Below are 7,949 nucleotides of genomic sequence, written 5' to 3' on the forward strand. Positions count from 1 at the left end.
GCTTCCCTGCCTCGCGCACTCGCGGGGTCGCCGCCCGCCCGCGCTCGCTGGCTCACACTCTCCCTCACAACACGCCGGCCGAGGGAGGAAGGGGGCGGTCCGGGCGCCCGAGGCGTGGGGAGGGCTGTTTATTTGGGAGGAGGAGGAGCACGAGGCAGGAACGACCTGACTGGCCGGGATCCTCCGACCCGCCACTGTGGCAGCACCGGGAAGGCGGGGAGAGAGAAAGAGGGAGGGAGGGACCGGGATGTAGGACTCCCGCCCGCGCTGGAGGCTGTGGTGAGGGGGTGAGTGGCGGCCGAGCCCGCGAAGGGGGCGGAGCCAGCGCCCCTCGGCAATCTCCGCCGCCTCCGTGCCGCCGCCCGAGGGAGGCCGGGAAGAGATCGTGGGAGCTCGGGAATCTCCGGCACCGGCCTGGGATAGTCCTGGGCTGGGGCTGGGAGGCTGGAGGGCCAGCCTGCGGGTAGCGGGCGGGGTCTGTTTCCCCCAGGGCGGGGCTGCAGTCTAGGCAGGCGGAGCTAGAGGGGCCCTTTGGCCGGGATCCGCTCCAGCTTGCTGGACGAGTTGCTTGAAATTGCGACCTCAGTTCACTCGTCTGTCTGGCCCCTAGGGTTTCTGGGGAGGCACGGGTACTCTTCGAGAGAGGGAGCCTTTTCTCCCACACAAGATTAGCGATTTCGAGTTAGAAGTCCGGGAATAGAGCCGGGCGTGGTGGGCACGCCTGTAATTCCAGCACTCAGGAGGCTGAGGCAGGAGGATCATTGCGAGTTAGAGACCAGCCTGGGCTACAAAGTGAGCTTAAGGCCACCCTGAAATGCACAATGAGACCCTGTCTCAAAAAGACAAAAAAAAAGAAAAAATAAAAAATTTGGAAGTCAGGGAATGAAGCCACCCCTTACAACCATTTTGAAAGCTTTTATTTTAGTCATAATTCTCACATCCCTGATGATCTTAATAATACCTGATGTTAGTAAAAGCTTTCTGGTTTGCGCATTGCGTTTAGATCCGTGATAGAGGTAGAAACTGCGATCTCCATTCCATTGATGAGCTTGAAACTTGACTGAATTCTGCAGCAAAAAATGTGGCTGATCCAGATCTCGGGACACCAGATCTCACACTCTGTCTACACCTTGATCCCTTAGCAGCACTTTATTGCTTACCAGCTTCATGCAGTTAGATATGTACAATGGATTCTTAGCCTACCTGGCTAGAGCTGCCTCCAGAGCTAGAGCTGTTCCATATTGTGTCTTGTGCATTGTAGGGGAAAATAATGTTGCATGAACTGGATTCCAGTCCTGGCCTTGCTAACTGCTTTGAACAAGTTACCTTATCTCTTTGGACTCCAGCTCCAACCTGTATAGAATGAGATAGATGGTTTGGATCAATCGGAGTGGATTTTTGCCATTCCACCACCACCACCACCCTAATTTGTTTTGGTCAATATCTCAAGATATTTGTTTACTTTTTAATGCTATAAGTAGGGGCGTTGCATTTGGTGAGTAAAGACTAGGAATGTTGCCTAACAACAGAGTTATGGAGCCTACAGTGTCAACAGAGCCCAATTTGAGAGACCTGGGGTTAGGTGATTTCTGAGGTCATTTGCAACCAGGCTGTGACTTGGTCTTTGAACTTGGGTTTAGCCTGTTAGAGCTGGAACAGTACAATAGTAAATATCCCTACTTCTGAGTCAGGCATCCCAGATGGGAAGCCAGGTTTTACCACCTATTGCCCAAGTAATGTTGCATCAGTAGTGGCTAAGAGTTCCTTTACAGAGGTGTTTGAGGGCCTATAGGTTGCTGGAAGGGAGAACTGGAAAACTTGCCTTGCAGCTGGGTTTTCCAGATAAATAACACTGTGTTCATTTGTTTAGCTCTGCCACTTATAAGTCAGACCTTATGGAAGCTACTTAATCTCACCATCCCTCAGTTTCTTTACCTGAAAATTAAGGTAATAATAGCCTCTTCCCAAAAGGAGTATTTCAAGGACTGATGAATTATTGCACATTAGGAACTTTGATCCTGGTGTGATGAATTATTACACATTAGGAACTTTGAGCCTGGCACATGTCTAGGAGGGTGAGGCAAGAGGGTTGCAAGTTCAAGCCCAGCCTGGGCAATTTAGGAACTTAGCGAGACCCTGTCTCAAAGTAAAAAAGGGCTGGGGATATAGCTCAATGCAAAGCCCTGGGTTCAATCACCGGTACTTGGGGGTTGGGAGGGAGGTTGATCAGAATGGCCTATAGCAGTGATGTCGAACCTTTTAGAGCTTTCAGTGATACAAACAGTCCACTGCGGCATGTATGGGCTGTTACTAATACTACCATTATCATTTTATTTACATGGGTTGTTACTAATATTACCATTATCATTTTTATTTACATTTTAAGTGAGGTGAACAATGTTCATTATCAGGATACAAAGAATATTATTATTATCACTATCATTGAAGCTCCTTACTATACAAGGTGGCTTGATTAAGGCTGCTAAAGATTTAGATGTGGCAAACTCCCTAAGTCACCCTTTGGTGCAACCACTATGTTGAGCAAATTATTCAGTTTCACTAATCCTTACATTTCCCATTTGTAAGATGCCAGTTATAATAGTCACAGTGTTGTTCTAAGCATTAAATGAGACAAAATAAAGCACTTAGCATAGCGCCTAACATATAGTCACCACTTAGTAAGTAATTATTCATTATCTGATTTGTTTAGTGATAGTAAGCTACTGGCCAGAGGTCCATGGGGAAAGAGAAACACGCAGGCAGCTCTTAGTATTGCTATTTGTACCACCAAGGTGCAGTCCAAGTATCTGAAAGTTCATTCTTGAGTTGAATTAGTTACAGTTTCCAGTTGCCAGTACCCTAGGCCCTGATCTGTCCAACTAAGCATCAGGGCTTTGAAGGAGAATTGGGGTGTTTCCTACTGGCCATTGTTGAAAAACAATGCCCTTTTTTTTTTTTTTTTTAACCTGGGCATATCAGCGATTGGTTTTCTAAAAAATTTACTGAACTGGTATCTTAAGAATTATTCTCCCCTCACTACCTGCTTTGCCAGAATACTGAAATCTGAACGTTAGGTCCTTCTGGATTGCAAATGCCTGAACAAGAAATGAGAACTGGGATTTAGAGCTGCCTTGACTCAAATTATTGTTATTCAGGTAGCGCTCAAGTCCCTAAGAAATAGAGCAATGCAGTATGGGAATGTTTGAATGACCCGGCAGAACAAGAGAAATTGGACTGTGGCCTGTAAACAAGCATTAAGCATTTAGGGAGAGAGACGAGACTAGAAGCCTATGAATAGTAGAAGAGGCTAAATGTACCCATGGCAACACAAAGACCATGATCATTTCTTTTATATGCATTTGCAGCTACTTGTTTGGGAATAGGTAGTTATGAAATATTACAGAAGAAAAGAACATTAAAGAATATTTTGCCAGAAAGATATTTCAGCTGAAAAACTACCATAATCCTAACATTTGTTCATTTATCCATTTAACAAACTATAGGCAAGCATCTGGAATGCCAAGGTGAATAAAATCTGTTCTTGGTACTAAACATCTCGTAATTTAGAAAGGAAAGAAGGATGAACAAATAATACGGCAAGTGCAGGTTTGGGGTATGTGGCTAGTGGTAGAGCATTTGCCAAGTGTGCAAGAGGCTCTGGATTCAATCCCAAGCTACACACACACACACACATACACACACACAAAGAGTTCATCTCTCAAAACAGTCAAGAATGTGAACTCCTATCAGGTAGACATGAGTTTCAGGTTAACTTCGCCACATTTCTAACCTTGGGCAAGAACCTTAACATCTTTGAGGCCCAGTTTCTTCATTTGTGTCAAAGGCACTGGTGGTTGCCAACCCAGGGTTCATTCTCCTTCTCTTTACTCTCAGAACACAAATTTTGTTCAGGGCCAAGATCTGCCTACCTTTGAAAGAAAAGTAAAGTGAGAAAGAATCCCCAGACTCCCTGACAGGTAAGTGTGGCCACGTAACACAGTTGGAGCTCTCAAGATATAGACAGGGAATGGCTTTCTTTCCCAACTAATAAGACAAACCACAAAAGAGAAGTCGTTTTGCCTTTCAAACTTTGCCCTTTGCCCTTTACCCTTTCCCCGACCTACAACATGGATTGGAAAAACAACAGACACCTGACCTTCACAACAGCAAAGCTACATGGTAAGAACAGTTTTAAGAAGCCACTCTTTCCACCACACCTGTCCATCCCAAATTTACTGTTATTTGATCTTTTTGAGGCAGGGTCTCACTATGCAGTGCAGACTGGCCTTGAACTCACTTTGTAACCCAGGCTCTCCCCGAACTCGTATCAATTCTCCTGTCTCAGCCTCCTGAGTGCTGGGTTTACAGGTCTGCACCACCACACCCAGCTTAATTTACCATTACTTGAGAAAAATAAGTTTTGATATGGTTAAGCTACCGGGGACAGGCTTCAACCATGCAGCCAAACTGAATTCCTGCCCAGTACAGTCTATAAACAGAAAATAACAACAGTGTCTTCCCCGGGGTTCTTTCGAGCATTAAATAATGCATGTAAAGCACTTAGCCTAACACCTGGTGCATAGACACATTCAGTAAATGGTAATATAAACCTTACCTTACTACTATTATTACAGCTATTATCCTCACTAATATGATTATTTTATGTGAAAAAGCCAGAGGGGTATAGAGGAAGATTTTACTCCCTCCACCTGGGGCAGACAGAACAGGTTTACCCCAGAGTGTTACATTCCACCTGGGTCTTTAAAAATGGAGAAGAGTTTCCCACTATGTTTTCTAATAAAAAGTAAGCATATTTCCATGTCTTCCTTTCCTTAAAAGGAATCAAAAACTGTCTACTTGGCCACAATTAGGGGAAAACTGCTAAGGAAATAACAACCCTGGGCTTGGAGTCAATGGACCAGGACCAGAGTTAAAGTCAGTAGCTGTGATCTTCAAATAAACAGAGACTGATAGAGGTAAGTGGGCTATGTAGCTGAAAATAAGAGCCAGAGCACCTCGCCCTAGAACTCTTGTAAGGTCCATAGGCAATAGCATATCTCAGAAAAGACCTGTTCAAGTTCCAGTCAGTTTACCAAAAACTCTGCTTATCAACAGCCATCAACAAGCTGGTAGTAAAAGTTACTTTGTTTATAAGATCTTTGAGAACATGAATGCTATCTTAATCCCTTTCTTGATTTCTGTATCTTTAACACCTAGAAGAGAGCTTGCCACAACATTTGGTGACTCCAACGATTTTTTTTTTTTTTTTGGTCTTTGAGACAAGGTCTCACGATGCAGTTCAGGTCAGCCTTGAGCTCACTTTGTAGCCCAGGCTGGTCTCGAACTCACAATGATTCGCCTGCCTCAGCTCCCCGCCACCCCCAGTGCTGGGATTACAGGCGTGCACCACCACGCCCGGCAGACTCCAACAATCTAAAGATACTAAAACATGCAAGGCCAGGGCTATGACCCTCCTGTCCCCAAGAACAGATAAAGACTTAGACCAGAGTAGATGATGCCAACATGCTGTCTTAACCATGCACGCCTCTAAACAAAGAGAGTACACAGAACCCAAGTCTGTCTCCCAAATTGATCATCTCTCTAATCAGAGGAAAAAGAGTAGATATAAATAGAAGAGATGATTTTCTGCGCCAAAGCTTTCTTTTCCCAAAAAAGAAAGGCGGAGAATACCCTTGATAATTCATCGGCCAGAGGAAGTAGAAGCAACTCCTGCCATGTGGCTGGCTGATCTGAGAGCAGATAGAGTCTAATGAGAAAGTTGAGTTTAGCAAAAAATGACTGTGTGATGTTTAAGCCTCATTAGGATGACAAAACCAGCCATTCAGACACAAACCCTGCCATAGACTCTGGCCTCATATCCCTACCTCCCTCAGTGTGTTGCATTATTGAACCTGGGCTTTTCCTATAGGCCAGGACCTTGCCAACCCTTTCGCCCTTCACATAATGTGTTTGTCTGGTTTCTATTTCTGTAGTCTGATGAAGGATGATAGCAGGGTATTGAGTTGTTTTTCATTTAGTGCAGCCACCGCCCTCACCCTGCTCCCTACTCCATCCCCTACCCCGCTCTTAAGTCATGTTTTCACTGTCTGTTTTGTGCCTTGTCCTAGGTTTTTATTACTTCCTCACAGAGCCGAGGAAGGCTTTATTTTATTTTATTTTCCAGGCGTTGCTAAACATAGGCTCGCATACCCATCCTTCCTGCAAAAAATTATGGTGTTTCAATCTTGGCACTGACCTCAGAAAAAAGATGGACAAGACAGCCTTTAGATATTTGCTGAGCCCTTAACGGGTACTATCCCTTGAAAGAGGCGGTGTTTTTTGCATTTAATTCTCACAACACGCCCAAGAAGTAGATAGTATTACATCTCATTTTACAGATGAGAAAACTGAGAAGCAGACAGGTGAAACAAACAGCTCAAGGTCATACAGGATGATTGGTGACAAGCACTTCCTGTCCCCTTACTCCAAGGCCCCTGCTCCTTTCCTTGTGGCACCCTGCCTGGTGTTTCAGTCTGGGCAGGTACGAAAATTAAGTGTCTTGATCCTGCATTCTATTGTATCAAGCCATTGGGTCTTCATTCATTGTCTTTGTTGTGTCCTTGGCCCCTGCTCACGTTTCCCTCTGTCTCTCTCTCTCTAGCTGTCAGTATCCATCCCAGCTCAACCTCCACTGAGCTGTCCTTTTGGATGCTTCATCCTTGGTCCATGCAGATTGCTCTGGTCAAGGTCATGGAAAAGCCTTGGCTGATCCCACATAGTTCTGGGGCCTTGGGACTCTCCAAGTTGCTGACTTCAGCCCCTATGGTGAACACACTGAGGTGTCTCTACTCCTCGTGCACTTGTTGGAGGGGAAGCACAGCACTGCAAAGCTGTCACCTCCAGGACCTTGGGTCTCCTTCTCTCCCAGGTGTCACAGGGACCAGGAGCTCTGTGTCTCCAGCTCTGCTCCCCAGGGTCTCTTGAGAAGATGGCAGGAGGCGGGGTCCTCCAGAGCCTCATACCAGGCTCTGGCTCTGCTGTTTTCTTCTCCAGCCTCCTCCTTTCCTCTCAGCCCTTTGTTACGTTTACCCTTCTGGGTGGGGGCACCAGTGTAGTCCAGCTGATCCTGGTTCATTTGAACTTCATAGATGTCATATCCAGATTCACACAGGGTTTAGACTTTTGGAGTTAAAAAGACCAGACTTTTGAAACACAGACTTTTCGCTTAAGTCCTACATCGCAGAAGTCTATTTTGAAATTCAAAAGCTGAGTCTTGACTCTTGTTTCTCTTTGCGTTCTCACAGTAACAGTTATGTTCCTGAAATGAGGGGAGGGGAGAACAACAGAAGGTGCCTGGGGGGTTGTGGTGAGATTGTGTAAGTTAGGTTGCCCTGCACTATACCCTCCTCCTGTGAACACAGGGAGACAGTTCCCATCCTCGCGTGAAGTCAGGGTGGGAATATGTGACACTTGGACCAGTGGGATGTGGGTAAAAGTGATGGACGCCATTCCTAAGCCTGGTCCCTAAGCACATCCATGCTGATCCCATATCTCTTTCTCTTCCTTCCATTGCAGCTGTAGAGCCCATGAGTTGAAGATAGGAAGAGCACAAGAAAAAAGGCCATCCAGGTCTTCAAGTCGTCACTGGAGGGGAACATCATAAGACCCTGCTGCATAAGCTTCAGACTGTGATGTGAGCCAGAAATAAACCTTGATTTTGTTAAACCACTGAGTTCTGGTTTTTGTCGTTTTGTTTTACAGCAGCTTACATCACTTACCCTGGTTAATAATTATCTAAATATTGTTCTCCCTGAAAAATCAATATGTAGAATGTCAAAGATGGGAAGTCATAAACTGACTGCTTTGATTAAAATCTGTGATACTGAAAGTGCGTAAAGAGTTTTGAGGTTTGAAAGGGATCCATAAATAATACCTCTCTTCTCCCATCA

At 45.4% G+C, this 7,949-nt stretch overlaps 1 protein-coding gene and 1 long non-coding RNA gene across 12 annotated transcripts in view; one reads left to right on the forward strand and one right to left on the reverse strand.

The window, feature by feature from the left end:
• The window catches only part of Rbfox2 (RNA binding protein, fox-1 homolog (C. elegans) 2), a gene marked incomplete in the record, with an annotated part of 254,383 nt that extends 254,101 nt beyond the window's left edge, over window positions 1-282 (reverse strand). For all 11 annotated transcript variants that reach the window (XM_013511502.1, XM_005379139.2, XM_005379131.2 and 8 more), the window contains 1 exon segment: window positions 1-282.
• LOC106147951 lies at window positions 210-7,715 on the forward strand. Its single transcript, XR_001232995.1, has 3 exons — window positions 210-287; window positions 4,840-4,976; window positions 7,576-7,715. It is a non-coding gene; the product is annotated as an uncharacterized LOC106147951 (long non-coding RNA).
• The last annotated feature ends 234 nt before the right edge of the window (window positions 7,716-7,949 follow it).

The sequence above is a fragment of the Chinchilla lanigera genome, unplaced genomic scaffold (assembly GCF_000276665.1).
Source record: "Chinchilla lanigera isolate Chin_1 unplaced genomic scaffold, ChiLan1.0 scaffold00012, whole genome shotgun sequence".
Classification (NCBI taxonomy): domain Eukaryota; kingdom Metazoa; phylum Chordata; class Mammalia; order Rodentia; family Chinchillidae; genus Chinchilla; species Chinchilla lanigera.